Here is a 27,017-nt window from a genome sequence, read left to right on the forward strand (position 1 = left end):
TTCAAAAATGAAATTAAGAAAATGATTCCATTCACAATATCATCAAAATGAATAAAATACATAGAAATGAATTTTAACAAAATAAGTGCAAGACTTGTAGACTGAAAACCATACAACATTGCCGAGAGAATTAAAGAATATCTAAATAAATTGAAAGACAGTTCATATTCAAGGATGAGAATACTCACTATGGTAAGGATGGCAGTTCTCCACAAATTGATCTCCAAATTCAATGGATCCATGTAACTATCCTAGCTGGAATCATTGTAGAACTTGACAAACTGATCCTAAGATTCATTTGAAAATGTGGGGGGTCCCAAATAGCCAAAGCACTATTGAAAAAGAAGAACAAAGTTGGAGGACTCACACTTATCTATTTCAAAACTCACTACAAAGCTACAGTAATCAAGACTGTGCTACTGGCCTAAGGTTACACCTATAGACCGTTGGAATACAATTGAGAGTTCAGAAATAAACTGTTACATTTATGGCCAATTGATTTTTTTGATTGAAGTAAAGTGACTCAGTTATACACATAGACATTCTTTTTTTAATATTCTTTTCCATTATGGTTTATCCCAGGAGAATGGATATAGTTCCCTGTGCTATACAGTAAGACCTTGGTGTTTATCCATTCCAAATGTAATAGTTTGCATCTACCGACTCCAAATTCCCAGTCCAACCCTCTCTCTCCCCACCTCCCCCTTGGCAACCACAAGTCTGATCTCTGTCTGTGAGTCTGTTTCTGATATGTAGACAGGCTCATTTGTGCCATATTTTAGATTCCACATATAAGTGATATCATATGGTATCTGTCTTTCTCTTCCTGACTTCACTTAGTATGATAATCTCTAGTTGCATCCATGTTGCTGCAAATGGCATTATTTCATTCTTTTTTATGGCAGAGTAGTATTCCATTGTATATATATGTACCACATCTTCTTTATCCATTCATCTGTCAGTAAACATTTAGGTTGTTTCCATGTTTTGGCTGTTTTGAATAGTGCTGCTGTGAACATAGGGGTGCATGTATCCTTTTGAATTATAGTTTCATCTGGGTATATGCCCAGGAGTTGGTTTGCTGGGTCATATGGTAATTCTACTTTTAGTTTTCTGAGGAACCTCCATACTGTTTTACATAGTGGTGGTACCAACTTGCATTCCCACCAACACTGTAGGAGGGTTCCCTTTTCTCCACACCTTCTCCTGCATTTGTTATGTATATACTTTTTTTTTTTTTTTTTTTTGTGGTACGCGGGCCTCTCACTGTTGTGGCCTCTCTCGTTGCGCAGCACAGGCTCCGGATGCACAGGCTCAGAGGCCATGGCTCACGGGCCCAGCTGCTCCGCGGCATGTGGGATCTTCCCAGACTGAGGCACGAACCCGTGTCCCCTGCATCGACAGGCCGACTCTCAACCACTGCGCCACCAGGGAAGCCTGTATATACTTTTTAATGGTGGCTATTCTGACCAGTGTGAGGTGGTACCTCATTATAGTTTTGATTTGTATTTCTCTAATAACTAGTGATGTTGAGCATCTTTTCACATGCCTACTGGTACGGCCGATTGATTTTTGACAAAGATATCAAGACAGTTCACTGGGGAAAGGAAAATATTTACAACAAACGGGGCTGGTAAAATTAAATATCTACATGCCAAAAAAGACCTTCACACCATGCATAAAAATTCATGCAAGATGAAACATAGATGTAAATTTCAGAGCTAAAATTACTAAACTTCTAGAAGAAAACAGAAAAAAATTTTGACATTGAATTATGCAGAGTTTTTAATATAACACCAAAAGCTTGATCCATAAAAGAAAAAAACTCATAAATTGGACTTTATAAAACTCAAAACTTTTGTGCTTCAAAAGAGACCACTGAGAACATGAAAAGACAAGCTACAGGCTGGGAGAAAATACTTGCAAATCACATATCTGATAAAGGAATTATACCCAGATATCCACTGTTACAACTCAGTACTAAGACAAACAACCCACTTGAAAAATGGGCAAAAAATTTTGTATAAACATTTCACCAAAAAATATAAATAGGCTGATGAAAAGATGCTTCTCATCATTACTCATTAGGAAAATAAATATTAAAAGCACAGTGAAATAGCACCTCACACCTTCCAGAATGTATATAGTGCAAAAGACAGAAAATACTGTTTACAAGGATAAACAGAAACTGGAGCCCTCATGCATTGGTGGTTTCCACTTTCCAGATAGCAGTTTCTTAAAAAGTTAAACTTGCCATGCATCCCAGCAGTTGTACTCCTAAGGATCTGCCCGAGGGAGATGATAAATGTCTGCACAAACACATGTAAGTAGGTGTTCAAAGCATTATTCATAATAGCAACAACTGGAAATAATTCAAGTGTCTGTTGACTGGTGAATGGACAAAAGTATATTCATATAACAGAATACTACTCAACAACAAAAAGGAAGAACTGTTGCATGCAACATGTGTGAGCCTCAAACACAACACACTAAGTGAAAGAAAGCAGATGCAAAACACTACATATTGTATAATTCAATTTATATAAAACGTTTAAAAAACAAATTTATAGAGACAGAAAACAGGTCAGTAGTAACCTAAGACTGGGGGTGGGAGTAGAGATTCATTGCAAACGGGAATGAAGGAAACTTTGAGAATGATAGAAATTTCTAACATTGGATGTTCATATGGTTATACAGCACTGTCAATTTACTAAAATCATTGAATTATACACATTAAATGGGTGAATTTTATAGTATGTAAGCTGTACCTCCTTAAAGCTATTAAAACATAATGGAGACCATTTTGGCAGCTGTATAGTAAGTGGCCATGGATTTTTCTGTGACCTTAAGATCATTAGTTTGCATAGCTATAAACAAAGGCCAAAGAACTTGAGGATTTCATAAGAGTAGTTTGAAGGTTTTAGTTAGTTCATATTTGTATAGAATTTATATTCCTGAATAGCAAGTCCTATTAAGGGATGAAAATCATAGCCTGTATTATATCCTCAATCACTTTGGGATATAAAATCTTTTATCCAAATAATGTTCTTTCTGTAAGCCCTTGTCTGGAGAGTTCTCACAACTTTTGTGAGAATTGGAACTAATGAATAGAGTTACATCTTATTCTTGCTCCTTTAAGAGATAATACCTTCTCTGAGGAAGAACAAATTGCATTACAAATGTCCTCATTAATTCCTACAACAGACTTTTTCAGAGAAAAATAAAAAATATATCCTTTAAAACAGACGCACAGCTATTTCAAGATCTTGCTTCTTAGATTTCAGAAGTTCAGTTAATACTGATATCAACAACAAAATTACGAGGAATTACTTGACAAGTTTAGCTTGGCAAGTGTTATGTTAGTAAAACTTTGTTATGATGTGTTTATACGATTCATAAAATATGTAAAATTTACTCTGAAGTTAAAAAATAGACTTAAAATATGCAGCTGAAAAATATTCTACTTCAAGGAAAACTGCAATTAGAAATGCATTACACGTAACATGAGTGCTATGTTGTTCTCTCTTTGAAGAAAGAAAAAATATGTCACCTCCTTTTTTTCTCGCCCCAAATTAGTTTTTATTCACTATGATTTTTTTCGAGATTTAGAAAAAAATGATCTTAAAATATCAACAATATCAGAAGGAAAATGAATATGTTAAATAAAGGAAAGCAGACTGAATGGAATCCTCTATCACAGTGTTGGCTATCTGGATACTCTCCTACAAGCAAAGATTTTCTGTCACTTTATAAAAGTTGTCTATGGTTAAAATGAGATTTTGGCTATAAGCTTGAAATCATCATAGATCTTCCCTATATATCATTTTCCTCCTCCTACCTCTGGACATGTATAGACTTAGCTGTGCCTGTCCTGGAACCTGGTTGCATCATTAATTGTGCTACGCTGTTCTGTCACTGTCACCCCAAAGCACATGCTGAGTCTGAGCCATTTTTCCCCTTGTCACTATTCCTAACTATCATAGTAGGTTCTCTGTAAATGTTGAGTGAATACAGCTTACTTCATCCCTTTTAATGATGTTGCAGTGCCACATCTTTGACATTGCCTACTGCTGAGTTAATCAAGGGTATCTATGATTAGGAGATGCCCCAAAATGTTATTTGAATGCTAGAATGTCATGAAAGTTGAACAACCCTACTTCTTTAAGTATTTCTTTCTTTTTTGTCCTTTATTTATTTAAAAATTGAGATATAACTGACATATAACGCTGTATTAGTTTAGTTTCAGGTGTTCAACATAAGGATTCAATATCTGTATACATTGTGAAATGAGAACCACAAGTCTAGTTACCATGCATCACTTTAGATAGTTATACAAATTTTTTCTTGCAGTGAGAACTTTTAAGATTTATTCTTTTAGCAACTTTCAGATATGCAATACAGTATTATTAATTATAGTCACCATGCTGTACATTATATCCCCATGACTTATTTTATAACTAGAAGTTTGGACCCCCTTCACCCATTTCTCTCACTCCCTACGCCCTGCCTCTGGCAACCACCACTCTATTCTCTCTATACATGGGTTTTTTGTTAGTTTGGTTTAGTTTTTGTTTTAGATTACACATATAAGGGAAGTCATATGGTATTTGTCTTTCTCTGTCTGACTTACTTCACTTAACATAATGCCCTCGAGGTCCATCTATGTTGTCACAAAAGGCAAGATTTCATTCTTTTAAAAAATGGCTTAATAATATTTCATTATATACACACACACACACACACCACATTTTCTTTTCTTTAATTTTTATCGGAGTATAGTTGATTTACAATGTTGTGTTAGTTTCAGGTGTGCAGCAAAGTGAATCTGTTATACATATATCCACTCTTTTTTTTTATTAACATCTTTATTGGGGTATAATTGCTTTACAATGATGTGTTAGTTTCTGCTTTATAACAAAGTGAATCAGTTATACATATACATATATTCCCATATGTCTTCCCTCTTGTGTCTCCCTCCCTCCCACCCTCCCTATCCCACCCCTCCAGGCTGTCACAAAGCACCGAACCAATATCCCTGTGCCATGCGGCTGCTTCCCACTAGCTATCTACCTTACGTTTGTTAGTGTGTATATGTCCATGACTCTCTCTCGCCCTGTCACAGCTCACCCTTCCCCCTCCCCATATCCTCAAGTCCGTTCTCCAGTAGGTAGGTCTGCGTCTTTATTCCTGTCTTACCCTTGGGTTCTTCATGACATTTTTTTCCCTTAAATTCCATATATATGTGTTAGCATACGGTATTTGTCTTTTTCTTTCTGACTTACTTCACTCTGTATGACAGACTCTAGGTCTATCCACCTCATTACAAATAGCTCAATTTTGTTTCTTTTTATGGCTGAGTAATATTCCATTGTATTATGTGCCACATCTTCTTTATCCATTCATCCGATGATGGGCACTTAGGTTGTTTCCATCTCTGGGCTATTGTAAATAGAGCTGCAATGAACATTTTGGTACATGACTCTTTTTGAATTTTGGTTTTCTCCATATATCCACTCTTTTTTAGATTCTTTTCCCATATAGGCCATTACAGAGTATTGAGTAGAGTTCCCTGTGCTATACAGTAGGTACTTATTACTTATCTATTTTATATATAGTAGTGTGTATATGTCAGTTACAGTGTCACAATTTATTCCCCCCATCACCTGGTAACCATAAGTTTGTTTTCTGCATCTGTGACTCTACTTCTGTTTTGTAAATAAGTTCATTTGTACCCCCCCCTTTTTTTAGATTCCACATATAAGTGATATCATATGATATTTGTCTTTCTGTGTCTGACTTCAGTATGACAATCTCTAGGTCCATCCATGTTGCTGCAAATGGCATTATTTTGTTCTTTTTTATGGCTGAGTAATATTCCATTGTATATATGTACCACATCTTCTTTATCCATTCTTCTGTCAATGGACATGTAGGTTGTTTCCATGTCCTGGCTACTGTAAATAGTGCTGCAGTGAACACTGGGGTGCCTATATTTTTTTGAATTATGGTTTTCTCAGGGTATATGCCCAGTAGTGGGATTGTTGGGTCGTATGGTAGTTCTAGTTTTAGTTTTTTAAGGAGCGTTCATATTGTTCTCCATAATGGCTGTATCAATTTACATTCCCACCAACAGTGCAAGAGGGTTCCCTTTTCTCCACACCCTCTCCAGCATTCATTGTTTGTAGATTTTTTGATAATGGCCATTCTGACTGGTGTGAGGTGATACCTCATTGTAGTTTTGATTTGCATTTCTCTAATAGTTACTGATGTTGAGCATCTTTTCATGTGCTTTTTGGTCATCTATATGTTTTCTTTGGAGATATGTCTATTTAGATCCCCCCCCCATTTTTTGATTGGGTTATTTGGTTTTTTGGTATTGAGCTCCATGAACTGTTTGTGTATTTTGGAGATTAATCCCTTGTTGGTCGTTTCGTTTGCAAATATTTTCTCCCAATCTGAGGGTTGTCTTTTTGTTTATGGTTTCCTTTGCTGTGCAAAAGCTTTTAAGTTTCATTAGATCCCATTTATTTACTTTTGCTTTTATTTCCATTACTCTAGGAGGTGGATCAAAAAAGATCTTGCTGCAATTTATGTCAAAGAGTGTTCTGCCTATGTTTTCCTCTAAGAGTTTTATAGTGTTGGCCCTACATTTAGGTCTTTGATCCATTTTGAGTTTATTTTTGTGTATGGTGTTAGGGAGTGTTCTAATTTCATTCCTTTACATGTAGCTGTCCAGTTTTCCCAGCACCACTTATTGAAGAGAAAAACAAATACTGTATACTAACACATATATATGGAACCAAAAAAAAAAAAAAAAAGAATGGTTCTGAAGAACCTAGGGGCAGGACAGGAATAAAGATGCAGATGTAGAGAATGGAGTTGAGGACACAGGGAGGGGGAAGGGTAAGCTGGGACGAAGTAAGAGAGTGGCATGGACATATATACATTACCAGATGTAAAATAGCTAGTGGGAAGCAGCCGCATAGCCCAGGTGCTTTGTGACCACCTAGAGGGGTGGGATGGGGGGGTGGAAGGGAGGGAGACACAAGAGGGAAGAGATATGGGGATATATGTATATGTATAACTGATTCACTTTGTTAAAAAGCAGAAACTAACACACCATTGTAAAGCAATTATACTCCAATAAAGATGTTTAAAGAAAAAAAAAAAGAATAGACCCTTACTACATATCACTTTCAGTTTCTAGAGTTTTACTTTTAATTGGGTTTATAGGATACGGAAATACTACTCTCATTTAAATTCGTAATCAGTCCAGTATCCTTTATTTGACTCACAGATGGTTTATTAGAGATGGAAAAAACAGATGGTAAGTGCAAAAGATGTATTCACTCAACATTCATTTAGTGCTGACTATGGATTAGATAAAAAGGCAGGGTAAATGAGAAAGGGGTTTTGATGGTGGGGAAATGTCATTATTTTATATGTGGCATAAGGAAATATCTCTCTAATGTGGTAAAGTTTGGGTGTAGAAATTGAGAGAGCGCAAGCTATGTAGATATCCAGGGGAAGAGAATTCCAGGAGCGGGAACAGCAAGTTGCAAATCTCTGAGGTGGAAATGTGCTTGTGATATTTACCTCGAGCAAGCCATTGCAGTAGGAGCAAGATAAGCTGCGGGAGAGGAGAGGAAAGTAGATGAATGTGAATCATACTTTCCCTAATATAAGGGAAAAGAAAAAAAAACTTCTTTGGTGATGTTCATTGCTTTCTCCCCAAGTTCTCCTGCTCTTTCATTTTTGAGACTCACTGTATTAAATCAGTGTGTGTTTTTTTTTTAATTTCTGACAATTGAATGCCTGAGTGGCTCATCATTAACAAGACTTACGCACATATTAACAGCACATGGTCCAGGCTAACAGTTTGGGTTGCCTATCTTGTTGGCATCACATCCTCAAATGTTGTCTGCCAATGTAGAACATAACGATTCAAATGCTACAACTGGATTTCCAGTTTAATCTGGTAGGATACCTCAACATGTAATCTCTCTTGAAATATCTAAGGAAATAAAACCTTAAAAACAAAAAGTCATGAATAGTATCACATATAAGGTAGGGATGTGAAAGGCAAAATGCATTAAGGAGACAATTGTATTCAGCCTTTTGCAGTAGGGGGAATGTTAATGAGAGAGGACCTTCTCATCAAAGGGGGAGAAAACCTGGGGTTTTATAAAACGGGAGTTGTTAAGGAAAGGGGAAGGTCTTGGAAAGTTAAGGGCCCGTTGGTCCTTTCAGTTAGCCATTTCTGGTGTACCAAAAGGGCAGAGGGTTTCTTAAGCATTGTTTTCTGGGAGAACAGGAATCAGGTAAATTTCAGTACCATCTGGGGCACAATCCAGGAGTGCTGGCAAAAGAAATAAAGAGAGAATTCTGGGTCAGCTCTGAGGGGCAGAACTTTTATCCCACAAACACGCCCCCTGCCCCCATCCCAAAGGAACTATATATACCCTGGTAAATTGAAAAAATATTCTGGGAATTCTCACCAAACTCCCCAAACTGCAAATAAGGAAAGTGAGTATTCTTATTGTTTCCATCTCTGACTATGGGCTTAGGAAAAAGGCTCACTGAGAAGAAAGTGAAACACAGAGCTGACTCTTCGTAATAGGAATGAAATTTCCAGGCCTTGCCCAATTGAGAGCAGTTTGAACTCTGAGGTTTGAGAACTACAAAAACTGTGAGCACAGCACTCCATTCACATCCCCAAACTAAGGGTCTTGGCCCACCCTAGTCTGGTTTATAGCAGCCCAAGGTGGTCTCTGGGATGACCCAACCCACTTTGGAGTTCCAGTCTGGGTAAGCTCAGGGCTGTCAAAAGAACTTACTGTTTGTTCTAGCCAACACCTGAAGATAGACCCCTAACCTACTTCTCTTAGAACTTTACTAAAAAGGGCTTGTGGTTGTGAATCCTTCCTCTGTCTCTTGGAGATGTACGTGTGTCTCCTATAACTCAGAAGTGTCTTTCTCAGTGACCTGAAAGTCATTCCTTTGAAATGTAGCCATCAGGAGGGATAGGGCCTCCATCTCCCAGCCTCTGTAGGAAGGTAGAATCCTAACTTTGATAAGTGCCAGCTAGCAGAGACCTAAGCACATTTTCACTGACAACCCTTTGTAATTTTCTACTTTCGTGACTCGACTTGAGCCTGTCCCCACTCCCATTTGCCCCCTTCCCTCTCCCTCAATCTCCCTTTAAAACACCCAGTCTCCCCTGCACAAATTGGAATTGAGCTCAGCTCTTTCCCCTACTGTCAGTAGTTAATAAATAGTTTTTACTGCTTTAACAAATGTCCAGCTTTGTTTATCTTTGATAGGTTTATTCCTCTATGTCAGTGTTATACACCACTCTTCAACTAGGAGGTGTGAACCCTGACAAGGCATTTAACAGACTCTCCCAAGAGTGAGCAGAGTCTAAGAAATTGTAACAAAAAACAACTCACTGCCTGAAGGAAACTTTTCTTTCTCTTCTATGATCTCAAGCTATGGGAGCAGGAAGGAGTGAGGGGTAGGGTGAAGTGGAAATGCAAAATGTAACCTGTCTTGAAACTGCAGCTGCTCAGAGTGAAATAGACATGTCTCTGGCATGGTGAGAACAAAGTTAAGAAGTCGTCTATACAATATCAGAAAAAAACAGATGTAGAGAGAGGTTTCTAAGCACCAAAAAGATGAAACAGCATGATAACCAAGCGGGGGGGGGGGGTTGCTTGGCAGGGAAGGAAAGAAAAGGAAGACAGACAGGAAGGAGGGTGATATAAAAGATAAATTACCCAACTTAGAATAAAACATAACCCAAGGAGGAGAAGATAATTCCCCACATATGCTCTGCACTGTAAAATAATGTATGCATTCAATAAAATTAGAGCTCAGAGATGAGATGTTTAAATAATATGTAATTAAATTGAAGATTGCAGATCATAAAAATAACATTGAGGACCAAACCAATGCTATTCAGAACAGATAAATTAAGAATAAATATTCTATTAACAGATACACACTACTATATGTAAAATAGATAAACAACAAGGACCTACTGTATAGCACAGGGAACTATATTAAATATCATTTAATAACGTATACGGGAAAAGAATCTGAAAAAGAATATATATATGTGTGTGTGTGTGTGTGTAACTGAATCATTTTGCTGTACACCTGAAACTAATACAACATCGTAAATCAACTATACTTCAATAACAAATATTTTTTAAAAAGTAAATATCCTAGAGGGGACAGAATCAAAATGACTGAAAATGGAATTACCAACATGGAGGGATGGCTGAAAGAATCATAGTCAATGCAGATAAAACTACAAACAGATTGCAACAATTAGAGAAGAATTGGTAGAGGGTAGACAACTGTGATTCAAAATAAAAATAATTTGTGTACCAAAGTAGAGAATCCAAATTAAAAAGAATTTAAAAATAAAAAACATTTTTTCCCCTGAAATGAAAGAACAATCCAAAGTTGGAAAAAGTACCGTATTCCAGGAAACACATATCCTGGTTAAATTATTGAAATGGAAGCGTAAAAAGCAATTCTTTACTCATCCAGGCAGAAAAATTAAATCACTTTGAAGAATAAAGATTCAGACCAATGGCCATACACTTCTGAAAGAAAATTTAGCTGAAAAATGTATTGCCAGGTATTAGGGACCATTGCAGTATCAAGCAGCCATTTCAGTCATAAAAGAAAAGGGAGTAGAATGACTGAAGTCTTTTTTTGTTTTGTTTTGGGAGGGGAGTGATTTGCATTTCATTACATTATTGAAATTCAGACATTTGAAAACAATTAAAATGAAGATCCCTGGAAAGGAATAGATAAAATAAATAAAATTATTAAATCACTTTATAATAGAGTTAATACCAATTGTGGGAGCTATAGTTACAGAAAAGAATGTAAAATTTATAAATCTTAGTAATATAAAAATAATACAGAAATCAGGAATGTGTGAGAGACAGTGAGCACTAATATTCTCATCTTTCATAGCAGGAAGTTGATCAATATTGTCTTAATTGAAGCTTGGTTAAAAAATACCTAACTTCAGCCTCTTTGTGTTTTCCATGATCTATTTATTAAGTTTAAAGGGGTCTTTCAGGATATGATAAACTCCTGTAGAAAAGAATCATCTATTTGACATGAAACAGGATTTCTTTTGTATTCTTTACTTTAATTTAAAATAAGCTACATTTTATCTCTTTTTTTGGTTAGTTTTAGATGTACAGCAAAGTGATTGGGTTATACATATATATGTATATATTTATTTTTTGATTCTTTTCCATTACAGTTTATTACAAGATATTGAATATAGTTCCCTATGCTATACAGTAGGTCCTTGTTGTTTATCTGTTTTGTAGTGTGCACCTGCTAATCCCATGCTCCTAATCTACACACCCCCTCCAATTTTATCTCATTTTAAAACAAAAGTAGAAAAGACATAGCATCATGTTAATACTATTCAGACATTACTAAACTGTTGTTCTGTGTCTTTTCACGGTTTAATCTTTCGCAATATTTTTTCCTGTTTTTTTTCTATTTTTAAATAGTGATGACTAGTTAAAACTACACATGAAATTCATGTGCACATTTTAAGGATCAATAATAAATGTCGTGTGAATCATGTAAGTCATAAATGAATGTGTAAGGATGAATATGTTTGAGGAAAGTAAAAAGTGCTGGAAAACAAACCGAAAAAATATAAAAGGACACTTTGCTCCTAAATTTCAGGTGTTTCACATGGAATGTATGTCATTCATCTGCGCATGTCACTTTATAAAATTTAATACATAAACATAAATAAGTTTGATTTTACCTGCTCTTGAAAAGTTAGCTCCATCATGTTTCAAATCGAAAGTGTTCCCTCTTTTATTACCAACAGTAACACAGGTCATTTTAGTGCTCAGTAGTAATGTAGGTCTTTGAGTTCAGTGTAAGTTAACTGAATGACTCCTAACCAGTTTATCTGATAGCATCCCTCTACCTTATTTGATTAAGAAATGCGTGAGAACCTTGAAGATAAATCTTAAAAAAAATCTTTACAGACTGTATGTATCAGTGTCCTCCTGATTCTCTCGTCAATACCAATGTTTGTTTATTTTTTGGTTAAATTCTTTCATAAGCTGTGAGTTAATATGTGTGTGTACACAACCACATGTATATATAATATGGATGAACAATCGGATATTTGGATTCCAAGTCCAGTACTCTTTTGACTCCTTTTTTATTCAGGATATGAAGAGGAAAGGAAATATATAGAGTCTGGTTTTGAAACACATGACACTCCTTACTAGTAAGTAACTGTGGAGGTGGAAGTCTGCAATAGGAAGTAAAGTGTATTAACCTAGTGAATCTATACATACTTGATTTTGAGCTCTCTTAAAAAATACGCATGCCTAAATTCAGTAGGTATAACTATATTAATTTGTGACTTTGCGAGGTTATTTGTCCTCAATTTCACACTCATAAATTGTTACTATGATCAAATCATTCTGGGATAAGTGAAATCAATGCCTATAATGTTAAAACTGGTAATCAATGAAAATATGACGGGCTCTCGGGATGTAGCACAATATAGACTGAAATCAAGAAGCAAAACCTGCTAAAAAACACTCACTGTTCAGAGCTCAAGTGGGTAGCCTGGCAGAGGTTCAGAGTGTGGTAACATCACTCCAAACCTTGTATTGTTGGACTGATAGGAATATGGTGAGAAGCAAAATAAAAGTAACTTTTATTTTGAAACCGCAATGCAGTTTGAAGCTATTTCTTGCAGAAAACTGGCAAATGAACTTGCCTTTAATAAATAGGCAACAGGAAGAAAAGGCAGATTGATCTACTGTGTGCATATTCCATTTGTGTAGAAGCACAAGTGAATTTGCAGCATATGGATAATTTAAAAGTTCTAGAAGGAAATTTTGAGACTGATTCTTGCTGGCAGTTATAAAAAGCAATTAAATAATAGTAATTAAGGATAAGGATGGCATTTACTAAGAGAACTCTAAAACTCAATAAGCTATAATCAAAATCTAACTAGTCAGCAAAACCTCAAGTTGAATGCCGACTGCAGATTTCTAACAGCTTTCCAGAGTTAGATTTGGAATTCAAACAACGGACAAGGACTAATTAAGTTGTCTAATATCAGAGGTTCTCAAACTTGAAGGTGCATCATAATGCCTTGGAAGGCTTGTTAAAATACAGGTTGTTGGGCTTCATCCTCCAGAGTTTCAAATTCAGTACGTCTGAGATGAGGTCAGAGAATTTCTGTATCTAACAAATTTCCGGAAAACACTGATGATGCTGTCTGAGGGCCACATTTGAAAACCACTGGCTCAGATCGTACTGTGCTGGGAAGACCAGAGTGAGGAGCCCTGATTTTCCATCTCTTATTCTAAATGTTTGAAATTCTCACAGGGAGATCAGAAAGGCTGCAGTCATTTAAAAATCAAGAAAGAAGTTGTAAAAACCCTTTGGTTGAGGCACACTGTAAAATAATTCTTTAAAATAGTGTTTAGATCTTGAGCTTAGCATTCCGAATAGCTGGTGTAACCTCACTGTATAACAACTGTGTTATTAGAATTCACTTTGGAAGACAAGAATTGAGCCAATCATTATCTTTGTCTAAATGGAGTTTCGAAAAGAGAAAATAGTTTGCAGTTTGCTTTTTTCAGAACTGCTGTCTAATTACTCAGGGTTTGAGTTATCAATACATACTTTTCTTCATAAATAATTTGACATTAATTTTCAGTGCTTTTTGAACACTGAAAAACACTTAGTATAAAGAAGTATTACTTTTGGGCTTCCCTGGTGGCGCAGCGGTTTAGAGTCTGCCTGCCGATGCAGAGGACATGGGTTCGTGCCCCGGTCTGGGAGGATCCCACATGCCGCGGAGCGGCTGGGCCCGTGAGCCATGGCCGCTGAGCCTGCGCGTCCGGAGTCTGTGCTCTGCAACGGGAGAGGCCACAACAGTGACAGGCCCGCGTACCGCAAAAAAAAAGTATTACTTTTATTTACTTATAAGGTGTTAGTAGTAGGTAAGTGGTGTGATTTTGCTTTAAACGTTACACAGTCGTCTGGTGTGACACTACTATTTGCATAACAAACCATATATTTCTACTTTGTTTGCCAAGTGTAGAAAATTATATGTTTGTTAAGATGCTGTAAAAATTGAGGAAAAGAAAAATCTCTCCCACAACCAGAATCCTTCTTTGAAAGATCTGTCTGTAAATGTTTCATATGTTTATGAGGAAACCTGAAGAAGTTAGTGACCCATATGAAGTATGCAAATTTTTGTAATCCTTTAATTAAATGTATGGTAAGTTTCTGTTGTTAACTAGGATTCTGCACTGAGAAGTCTCTACACGGAGATGTGTCATCACTGAATAAGACTAAAATCTATAATAAAACCCAGTAAGATAATGTCAGCCAGGAAGTCAAAATAAAATAAAAATTTAAAAAGCATTAAAACTTTATATGCTCTTACTCAGAGGAGTTTCTCATTTTTCAAGATTTGCTAGTAGAATGATAAAACATTCTAAAATCTTATAGTGTTGCAGAGAATGAAATAAGAGAGGAGTAATGATCATATTGAAAGCGAATCGTGCATGTGGTATTAGAGTAGTGTGCACACCGAGGTTGGGAGTAGGAGAGGTGGTGTCCATAGTAAGTGAAGAATGCTCTCCAATGATATAAAATATTAATATATGCTGTTAATATACCAGGAATTGAGGCATGAAAACAAGGAAGCAAAATTATTCTCAGTAACCCTGACCAAATGTCCAAACCACATGTATAATTTCAGCTCTGCAAAGAAGGAGAAGATGAGGGAAGGCAAGGAAGTATGACAAGGGAAATCTAGGAAGAGTAATTTTCTTTAGCTGCATATGATAAAACAAACAAACAAAAAACCCTTGCATCAAATGCAAATAAAGGAAGACAATAAGCAAATTTATTATCTCACATAACGTGGAGCTCGTAGGTAGGGCCAACTCAGGGGTTGGTATGCCAGGACTCCAGATGAATGGCTCAGAGATTCTCTTAGCTTGTTTCCTGTTATACCCTCAGAACAGACTGATAGTGAAGTGTAGTGTATGAGGAAATGTTCTTCCGTTTATTTATACCTCTTAGGTGCCTACGTTTGGCTCTGGACTCTGACACTCAGTAGGTATTTGACACTGGGTAAATTACTTAACTTCTCTGCAACTCAGATTCCTCTGGTTAAAATCGAAGACAGTGTTCTCTTCAGCTTTATAATAGAAAGATATGCATGTAAAGTGCTGAAAACAGTGACTGTCACATAAATCTCCCCCAAATCTTGGCAATGATAATGACGATAATGGCTATGGTGATGATGATGATTCCTTTGTCCCTTAGAGGATTTAGATAGATTTCTGTCCTGTGGGAGACATTGATGTGAACAGAGAAATGGCATACGTCTATGTGTTAACAGCGGAAAGTTGCATATTTCTTTCTAGAGAAATCAGAACCCCACCACAGTGACCCCTAAATACACATTTATATCCAAGCACTCTGTCAGTGGAGATATTAGGTGCTTGGTGTCTGGGCTTTAAGTGCAATAGCTTCTGCTCCTCCATCTGTAGTCCAAAGAAGCCACCAAAGGTCTCAGCAGTAACCTGGCAGGAATAGCATAAGCATTTTTTATTTCCTATAGAGCCTATGTTCCTTCTGGCCCTGGTTTCTTTGTGCTTCACGCAACTGACTTTTCTGTGGCATGCTTGGCCTTTTAAAAGCCCATTCTTATCATTTCCTTAGTGTCACACTTTCTTTTCTGAGCCATCTATACCACTGGTCTCTGTTGTAGACTCTTCCCCCATACCTAGCAATGACTTTTCCCCCAAACACATTTTAAAAATTACATTTGCATTAAGTTTGTTTTTTTCTTAGACAAGTGGATAATATCTAAACTATACATGATGGGTGAGAGAACTTTTTCACAGTGAAAGATAGTAATAATAATAAAATCACAATAATACTAAACTAATAATAATGTTAATACTTTTAAAAATCCTGGACATATAAAATACATTGTAGAATTAGAAACAAATGCATTTGGGAGTTAGCTATCTGGTGCAAGACAGAAAATACCATGATAGAACATATACTCTTACTTTAATCAAATAAGAAAATGATCGAAATTTAGATTTCCAGAAATCTTTTGAATGATTCAAAAATATACGTCATAACTGTGGGAACTGGATTGAGGGACAATATTCAGGCCAAAGAAATTGTTTCAGTTATTTTTACTGGAAGAATACTTCAAACTACTGAAAATGTGATTAAGAACCTGACATTTATTCACTTGGATAAATGACTTGCCCAGTTTACTGACACTGTAAGATCTAAGTTCTCACAAAATGTAAGTTTCATAAAGGCTGGGGGTTTTGATATTTTTTCACAGTTATATTTCTAACATAGAAGTAGGTGTGGCACGTGATAGGTAGTAATAAATATTTGTTGACCGACTTAATTTAAAAACAATCACTGTCTTTTAGGGTTAGAATATATCTTGATTATCTCTAAATTTCCGTGATATATTATCTCATGTACTTTTATTCTCAATATATCTAAAAATTTAAAGTATTTTGATGTAGATTCAGATATACAAACAAATTGCAAGAATAATACAGAGTTCTTGCATATCCTTTAATCCCCAAATATTGTCATGCTCTCTTTCTTTCCTTATTCATATAATACACATAAATACTGAAATATTTAGGGGTAAAGGACAATCATAATCTAGTGTAATTATCAAAAAGGAAATTAGTGTTGTTACAGTATTAGTTCATCTGAAGACCTTACTCATTTCACCAACTGTCCCTATAATGTCCTATGTAGAAAAATAAACCCCTGGATTATGTGTTGCATAAAGTTATAAAGTCTCTTTCTCTCCTTTGATCTGAAAGAGTTTCAGTCTTTCTTTGTCTTTTACGACCTTGATTTTTTTTTGATGCTCAGCTATTTTATAGAATGTACCTCAGTTTGGGTTTGTCATTGTTTTGACTAGATTCAGGCTATGCATTTTACAGCAGGAATACCATAGTCGTGATATTATCACATTTGGGTTCACATGATGTTGATTCCCCCCCACCCCTGACTACTTTTTTTCACTTTGGTCATTTAGTTAATGTATTTGTTTTGTTTTTTATTGCTGTTGTAACAAATTACCACAAGAGGCTTAAAACAACACAAATTTATTATATTGCAGCTCTGTATGTCAAGAGTCAGACATGGGGCTCACTGGGCTAAAATCAAGGTATTGGTAGGGCTGTTTTCCTTCTAGAGGCTCTAGTGGGAGAATTCTTTCCTTGCCTTTTCCGGTTTCTAGAGGCTGCACACATTCCTTGGCTACTGGTCCCATTCTTCATCTTCAAAGCCAGCAACATTGCACCTCTCTGACATTTTCTCTGTAGTTACATCTCCCTCTGACTGGAGTTGGGAAAGATTCTCCACTTTTAAGGATTCATATGATTACACTGGGTATAACTGGATAATCCAATATACAGTTGAGCCTTGAAAACATGGGTTTGAACTCTGCAGGTCTACTTATATATGGATTTTTTTCAACAAATATTTACTACAGTACTATGTAATCCACAATTGGTTGAAGCCGCAGATGAAGAACCACAGATATGGAGGGCTGACTATAAAGTTATACTTGAATTCTTTTTGAATTTTAAACTGTGCAGAGGGTCAGCATTCCTAACCACAGGTTGTTCAAGGGGCAACTCTAGTCTCCCTTCTCTAGGTCCTTAACTTTAATCACATCTGCAAAATCCCTTTTGTCATGTAAGGAACAGACACAGGTTCTGGGATTCGGAAATGGACATCCAGGGCGGGGGGCATTATTATGCCTACCATCCTCAAGGTGGTGTTTGCCATGTCTTCAGGGTACAGTTACTATTTTCTCCTTTGTATTTGATCATTGTATTGTGGGAGATAGTTTGAGATCATGTAAATATCTTGTTACTCACCAAACTTTCACACACTAGTTTTAGCAGCCATTAATGATGTGTATCTTGGGTCTGAAACATTATTTTTTCCCCACATTGTCCAACCTTTTAGGGAATTAAGGGCCACCCTTCAGACCATATATCTTAGATAAAGTTGCCCCCAAAATAGATTCCAAGATAAAGATGTGGGTAGAAATAATTCATTCGTGTTGTGATCCCTGGAAATGCAGAGAGACTGTGGGGGAGACAAGCAAAGGAAGAAATCCAATGAGGAATGTATTAATGAGCAGTGTACTCTAGTACACTCTATTTTTTTTTAACATCTTTATTGGAGTATAACTGCTTTACAATGGTGTGTTAGTTTCTGCTTTATAACAAAGTGAATCAGTTATACATATACATATGTCCCCATATCTATTCCCTCTTGTATCTCCCTCCCTCCCACCCCTCTAGGTGGTCACAAAGCACCTAGCTGATCTCCCTGTGCTATGCGGCTGCTTCCCACTAGCTATCTATTTTACGTTTGGTAGTGTGTATATGTCCATGCCACTCTCTCACTTTGTCCCAGCTTACCCTTACCCCTCCCCGTATCCTCAAGTCCATTCTCTAGTAGGTCTGTGTCTTTATTCCCATCTTGCCCCTAGGTTCTTCATGACCTTTTTTTTTTTTTTTTTAGAGTTCATATATATGTGTTAGCATACGGTATTTGTTTTTCTCTTTCTGACTTACTTTGGTTTTCTTCAGAGATATGCCTAGGAATGAAATTGCTGGGTCGTATGGTAGTTCTATTCTTAGTTTTTTAAGGAACCTCCATATTGTTCTCCATAGTGACTGTATCTATTTACATTCCCACCAACAGTGCAAGAGGGTTCTCTTTTCTCCACACCCTCTCCAGCATTTATTGTTTGTAGATATTTTGGTGATGGCCATTCGGACCTGTGTGAGGTGTTACCTCATTGTAGTTTTGATTTGCATTTCTGTAATGATTCATGATGAGCATTCTTTCATTTGTTTTCAACAGTGTATACTATCTGTTACATGGGCAATTTATTTAAAAGTCACTCATCTTTATGTTCACATTTTTTAAAACATTGGGAAAAATAATATTTCTTTTATTCGGTCATAATAAAAATGAATCAAGTGAGCTATGGTATATGCCAGCAGTGTCTTATAAATCATAAAGGAGTTCAATATAGTTTAATTGGGTATGGAGGTGGGCACACATTGAATACTAGATCTGCACCTGTAGACCCCACCTTGCTAGTTGCAGTTGTTAATTTGAAGCTCAAAGCAGCAAACTTAAGTAGCATCTTTTGCAGAATATTGCTTTAATACAACTCATTTCTGTCTGAATGTTCTACATGGTAGAAATTATTAGTGCTTAGTATAGTGTCTGGTACATAATAAACACTTAAGAAATATTTGCTGATTTAAATGGATTTGACTTTTGACTTTTGTTCTTTCCTTAGACTAATTTAATAACATTCCAGGAACAACCAGAGCTCAGTTTGACCAAGTCATTTATGCTCTTTGTCCATTGGTTCCGTTTGAGGCTTTTGCAACCTGATTTGCTTTTGGCTTTTATGAAGAAATGTCATTAATATTGAAAGCATACTTTTCAGTTATTTAAAAGCACTAACGAATGTAAGTCTCAGGGAAGAAGTATTTTAGTTCTCTTATAAATAACTTTAATATAATGTCCATTTGACTGGAGAGACAAGTTATAGGATTCATTAAAATATACACAACCCTAATGACAAAATATAAAAATATCAAGAACTACATTAGATTTAGAATGATGGGGAAAAAATGACTTTGAGGTACTTTGAGGTAGCATTTTTAACATTTCAACAGATATTTTTTTTTCTGTACATTTTCACTGACACTGTGGCCTCAATACTGTCTGTTTCTAGGCAACCTTGGCAGGATCTTAAATTTTTCCATATTTTCTGTGTACATTTCCAAAAGTGCTCCCTCTTCTATCTATATGATTCCTAATGCTTGTCACTTCTTGGTCTCCAAGACAAGACAAGATAGACAGGGACTTGATCATGTGTAGCTCTTTTCTTGTTGACCTCTCTACTTCTTGCTAATTAAAGACATTGCTTCTAAAATGAATTTCTCACTCTATCCTTATAACTCCTCTAATCAAAATCCTTATCTGTGCAGAACATTCTTTGCAGTGTAATCAGATTAGACTTAAGTAGGTTCAACTGTTGCTTTTCCACATTCCCAACCTGATAATGTCAGTTTAATCAACAGGCTGTGGGATATGTTATTCAATAATCCTAGCTCATAAAAAAATGTCTTTTGAACTTCTGTTGGGATAAGCACAACTTTATGTGAATCCTTGTATTATTTTTTGCATTTATAAGTTAAAGTTGCATGTATTTTTTCTTACACGAATTAATTACGTTCGTAAATCATACAATTTTTTTTTTTTATGTATTCCCATTCTACACTCTGGCCTGAATCATGACACAGGGAAGAGAGAATTATATAGAAAGAAAAATATTTTATTGTAATTCAGCTTTCCTATAATTAATTATTCAAAGCTCTTTGATTATGCAGATTTATATACTTTTCAGCATATACTCGACTTTCTATCTCACTGACAGTGCTCTAAGAACATTTTGAAACTTAATAATTAAAACTTTTTTTTCTAAATAATCCTTTGTATGAACTGATGCATGAGTTTCTAATCTTGGGTACCTGTATCCCTGGGTGAACGAAAAGCAAAAATGGTGGTCCCCGTGTTATGCTTAGTTGTTTGAAAAGCCAAATGTAAATCTCAACATTTTCATAAACTGAGGCTTCAGTACTCATGTGAAACCTGACATTTCTTTGTTTTATTTCCTGGAAGTCTTTGTATGTTGCATGTTAACTGGTTACCTCAGCTTACTTGAAACTGTGACTGCTCTTTTTTACCGTAATGAAATTGAGAAAGAATTATTATCAAGCAGTTTATTGGGAGGAAAAACTTTCAGAACATGAAGTCTGAGGATTGAACTAGGAAAAATTGAAGGCATTAATATTGGGAAAATCTGAGATAACATATTTCAGAATGTACTCTTGATATGGTCTAAGGACTGGTTTATGACACCCAGAGATAACTGAATAACTGATCCTCGATTTAGTTACATGGCATGTGAAATTCAGGGATGTTCTTGGACATGGCTGTAATTATTCTCAGAAGTTGAGGGTAATAGAGATGTCTATTCCTGAGTGTCCTGTACTACCAATGGTCTCTGTGAACTTGCTGTATATTATACAGCTAAGTTCAATGAGGAACTCCTGATCCAGATGAATTTATATCCCTTACATATCCAGACACAACTATATTCAGATTTAATTCAGGTTATGCATATAAAACTGCACAGAACAGGAAATGTGGCTTCCATGATGTCTGAAGGGACCCTCTGTCATTCATATAGTCTCATCCTCAGTGTGCATCTGCCCAGTAAGGATTTGGGGCTCAGGTACTCCCTGAGTACCTAGGTGCTCCCTGAGTACCTAGGTGCTCCCTGAGTTACCTAGGTGCCGGAGCACCTAGACCCTGTCAGCCACACGGCTCTCAACCCTCACTATAAATAATTCCTTTAAAGGTTGGAGCTATGTTTTGTTCATCTCCATATCCTTAGTCATGGAGTAATCCATGGTGCATTCCTTTAACCAGCCTCTTCCAAGTTAAAGAAGCCATTTTTCTGCAAAGCCTCTCGATAAAAAGATAACCATGTTTCCAAGCCTGTAAGCTGAGTGATCAGATGCTGATATTTGAAACTCAACCAAAATGCAGCCACACCTGAAGTCCGTGAGCCTTTTGGTGTGTCTGCATCAAGAAGTGCCTGGCTTCGGAAAAACAGATGGTTTCACTATGTGAAGGGGCTGCACCTGTGCTTCTGACTGACCAGCTGTAAGTGGGAGGTTCCCACAATCCCCTCCTGGGTTCAATCTCATTTGCAAATATTTTCTCCCATTCCGTAGGCTGTCTTCTCATTTTGTTTATGGTTTCCTTTGCTGAAAACACACATTTTAAAAAGTGTACATGGAACATGTGCTTGGACATATTCTGAGCCATACAAGAAGTCTCAATAAATTTCAAAGGACTAAGATCATACAAGTTACACTTTATAATCACAATGCAATTAAATTAGAAATCAGTAATAATAAGACATCGAGAAAATCACCAAATATCTAGACAAGTAATACACTTCAAAACAATCTATGGGTAAAAAAAGAAATTACACAAAAATGAGAACAAGTACTGAAAAATGACTTCATAAAGGAGGATATTCAAATAATCAAATAGCTAGTAAAATATGAAAATGTGCCCAACCTTATTATTCATCTGAGAAACACATATTAAAACTACAATAGGATATAACTAAAGACCTGTCAAATGGCAAAAATGCAAAAGAATGGCAATATCAGTGTTGGCAAGTATATGGAATAGATAGAGCTCTCATCCACTGTTGGTGGGAATGTGGATTACTACAACTTCTTTGGCAGCGTCTACTAAAGTTTAACATATGTATACTCAAGAAGTTCACTTCTTTAGTAGATACCTGGTGGAAGTGTGTACATGAATCCACCAAAAAGACATGGACCAAAGTTTTCATGGCACTTTGTTTTTAATAACTGAGAACTGGAGAAAATTTAATTGTCCATCAACAGAACATAAATGGTGGAATGTTCATGTAATGGAAGGCTACATAGCAATGAGAAAGAATAAATGTATACAAAACATGGATGAATCTCACTAGCAATGTTACGCCAAAGAGGACAGAAACACAGTTATATACTGCTTCATTTAACTTAGAATTCAAAGCAGGCCAAACTAACCCATGGTTTTAGAAGTTAAGATAATGGTTCCTTTGGTGGGGACAGTGTCTGGGTTGGTGTAGGAGAGGTCTTCTGGATATACTGGTAATGCTGATTTATCTATCTGGGTGCTGGTTATATTGGTATGTTTGGTTTTTGACAATCTGAGCTTTATACTTATTATTTGTACACTTTTCTGAATGTATGTTGTACTTTGTTATAAAGTTTCATGAAAACAGCATTAGTATGACGAAGTCATAGTTGCCTTGAATGTCCTCAATAGCCTTCCTCTTCTGTTCAGTTGAAGCCAAACTTCTAAGGAAGACAGAAAAGTCCCTTCATGATCTGGTCCCTATCCACCGCTCCAGCCTCATCTTGAGGAAGGCCCTATCGCTCATAGCCTACGCGCAATGATTTTCAGATCCCTCAGTGATCATGCTTTGGCAAACCTCTTAGCTTGGGCATAAATTGTTCTTTCTTCCAAAATTGCTTCTACTCCTGTTTTGCCTGCTTATTTCTTGGTCACACGCCTGTGGGAAGTCTACAGTGGTGCTTTCTATCATCTTAAGTGTCTCCAATATTGGGATCATGACTCCTTTTGCTTTTCTCAGCAACTTAATGTTAGTATATTTTATAGCCTTTTCTAGAATTGTCTTCATCACTAGTCTAGATGTGAATTGCTTGGGAACAAATTTCACCTCTCATTAAACATTATGCCCAAGAAACAGTTGGTATTCAATTCATGTTTATTGAACATATGACTGACTCCTTGTATCAAACATCAGACAGTCTATGGACTGTGAAAGAGCTATGTGATCTGGAATCCATTTCCCTCAAGATATTCTGTGTTCCCGTCCACAGTTAATTCTGGGCTGTTTCATGTGAATGGTGGGGGTTGTATACGTCGGGATCAAGTCAGAACACAGAAGTACACCAATTATTTTGAAAGAATTTAAAATAAAGAATCATTATTTATAAATTATTAGAGAACTGAAAAGGCTAAAAGGGGACCCTGAGGCATCAGAGAGGTAGTAACTGCAGAAAGTAGCTACCATCCTCATGGCTGGGGAACAAAAGAAAGAGATTGTAATATTAAAATTTAAACTCTTGAAGGTGGGTTCCCACAGAACAGGCCCTTCCTCCTCCTCTAGCCTTCTTTTTTCCTTCCCCTTGGAGCTGCGCTGTCCCTGATAATACTCTTTATTGGTAAAGCCTGACATGGAGCAGCTAGAACTGCAGAAATGCGGTCTGCAGTCTCAGTAGGGGCAGAACAAAGCACAGTACAGAGGGGTAGGTTTGAGGTTGAGAGGCAACAGCTTAACCAGCACAGTGGGGATGGGGAAGGGGTATCTGAAGTAAATTTCAGAAGCATAACCCTTTTAAGCTTTTCTAAAGGGACAAAGGGTCATTCCTTGAACTGCTCTCTTGAGTATTATTTTAGTCTTCAGAGAGACTCAATGGCAAATGAAAGTTTTCTCCTAAATTCACAGAGGACGTGGAGCTTCCTGGACCTCCCCAGGAACAGACCTGGATAAAGGAGTGTATTTTGATAGAAGGAGACATAGAAGGGATTTCACAAACATTGGCTAAACTGAGCAGAATGGAGGGTCTTGTGACTTAGGGATCAACATGGTAACCATGGTGACTGTAATGTTTATGAGGCAAACTGCATGACTCAGTTTATTTTCTGCTGTTGAAAATATATCTTCATTTACAGATACTATTTCATTTAATAATAGCTAGAAAATGTAAAGCAGTTCTTTGAAATGAGTAATTAGGTTTAATTAATCCTATCAACTCCAGAAGGACAAGAAAGTTGATCGTACACTGGTATTTTCAGCTGCTTTGGAAAATGGAATTCATACTCATCCCTTTGCAATTTTGATCAATTTAACCAAGATTCTAATAAAAATCTATTTCTAAGTCTTATAGAAAAATAAATCTTATCTAAAAAAGCAGTCTACTTTTGCTATACTATGATAGAATACTAAAAAACTTCACATTATTAAAAAATTCCATAATAAAGACAATTGTTTCAAGTGGAAAAGTGGTTTACAGTCCAAAAAGTTCCAGCTAGCAATAATGAAATTCCCTTATCTGTAGCAATTTCAGTAATGATGGTATATTTGTACGTGTCTGTGTCTGTGTGTGTGTTTAACATTATAAATATAACACACCCAGCATAGGCTCATATTAATTTTGGTTTTATAATAATGAATTTTATTTTTTAAAGATCTCATTAGCAGACATTTCTTATACAGCTGTATCAACCTTTATCAATTTCATCACCTATTGTTATGCTAAAGACCACAAAGTCCCTCAGTTTGAATTATGAAAACTATGATATCTCGGGAACACCTGAGTGATGAATTTGGATGGCACCTTGTGTTGGGGAGCAATTCTCTATGGGTGTCTTGTGTTTCTGTATATCTTGCAAGTGCAACACTGACTGCCCTTTGTTTCAGACGGTCTTTTCAAGGATGTTTGTAGAGCAAAGGACCTTGGGATACAGAGATAGTGTGTCCCTCTGGAGCAAAGGACAGGCATGCTTGCTTCTCATTACAAAAGATTCAGGCTTCCTAAACTCAGGATTCCTCTACTGGGAGGCAACCCACTGTGTGGGCAAGTATCACCTAGCTTTCTCTGCATTGCCCTGCGGGAACCGGGGCTTGGGGAAATTGGCACCAAAATGCTGATACTCTGACTACTGCTTGTATTCATTTTCTATCGTTGCTGTTAAAAAATTACCACAAAGTTAGTGACTTAAAGTAGCACATATTTATTATCTTATGGTTCTAGAGGTCAGAAGACCAACAGAGATCTGACTGAGCTAACATCAAGGTGTCAGTTAGGGCTGTGTTCTTTCTGAACACTCTAGGGAAGAATTCATTTCCTTCCCTTTCCCAGCTTCTAAAGGCTGAGCTCTTTCCCAGCCTCGTGGTCCCCTTCCTCCATCTTCAAAGCCAGCAAGGTAGCATCTCTCTGGCCCTGATTCCAGCCTCTCATCCCCTTCTCTGGCCCCAGCCAGGAAAGTTTCTTCAATTTAAGGGTCCCTGTGATTAGAATAGGCCCACCTAGATAATCCAGAATAGGCACCCCATCTCAAGGTCTCTGACCTAGAAGTTGCCTGACTACCAACATCCATGGAACTGTGGCAGGCTAACTTGTTAGCTTGCAAGCAGAGCAAAATCTCAGACCCTTTTTAGTACCCAAAACCATGACCCTTAGTTTGGAAATTGAATTCAATCATTTTAGCAAACATATCTATCTAACTGCGAGTTAAATAAAGCTAAATATGAGTCTCATTTCAAGTAGCCGTGGCTGCTTTAAGATTTTCATGTTCAGAAAGCAGACGTCCCAACGTCCCAGGCCATGTGAATTAAATAAAATTATTAAATGAACTTAAAACTATTCTCTAAGGCAGTGGTTCTGAAGATTTAGCATGTGCAGTAATGTCCTGAAAGCTTATCTGATAATCACATTCCTATCACAGCTCCATCCACCTGAGAATTTGTTCTGGATTTGATTGTAGAAGTCTAAATTTTTAATCAGTGCACCAAGTGATCCCTGCTTTGAGATCCAGTTTTTTACTACCAGTTACTTTTGTTGCTTTAGTAATTACATTTCTCTCTACTTGTATTGAAAATGTATGTACTTAAAATGGAATTCTAGAGTCGTCAGAGCATTCACTAAAGAAAATGTTTCATTCAACAGTGTTGTAGCCATAGTTTGGCCTCTCTTCATTGACACCAAATATAGACCAGTTGAGGCCACCACATTCTAAGAGCTTCCCATGTCAAGTTATTCTAACAGGCATTGTGTTTGTGAATAGAATAACTTCAGTTTATTCTAATTTCAAAGGTTTACATTACATTTCATAATCACAGTTTTGGAAAAGATCATGAGGGTTTATTTTGGGAAGATTTAAACATTCATAGACATCATTGGTGGATACAAACGAATACACTACTTCTGAATATGTTTTAAAACACACACACACACACACACACACTCATATCTGTGCTAACAGTTTGCTTGAACTTGGGACTTATCAAAGGAGTAAGAAATCATAGTCAAAAGAGTTAGGATACCAAAATTACAAAACCTCCTGAACAGATAGAAATGATTAAGCTTTCAGTCACTTCACCTAGCTTTATTTTTTGTAAGATTACACCTGGACATTTATCACTTTGTCCTCATTGCTATTTTGTATCTGTTAAAGGGGACTTG

The sequence above is a fragment of the Globicephala melas genome, chromosome X (assembly GCF_963455315.2).
Source record: "Globicephala melas chromosome X, mGloMel1.2, whole genome shotgun sequence".
Classification (NCBI taxonomy): Eukaryota; Metazoa; Chordata; class Mammalia; order Artiodactyla; family Delphinidae; genus Globicephala; species Globicephala melas.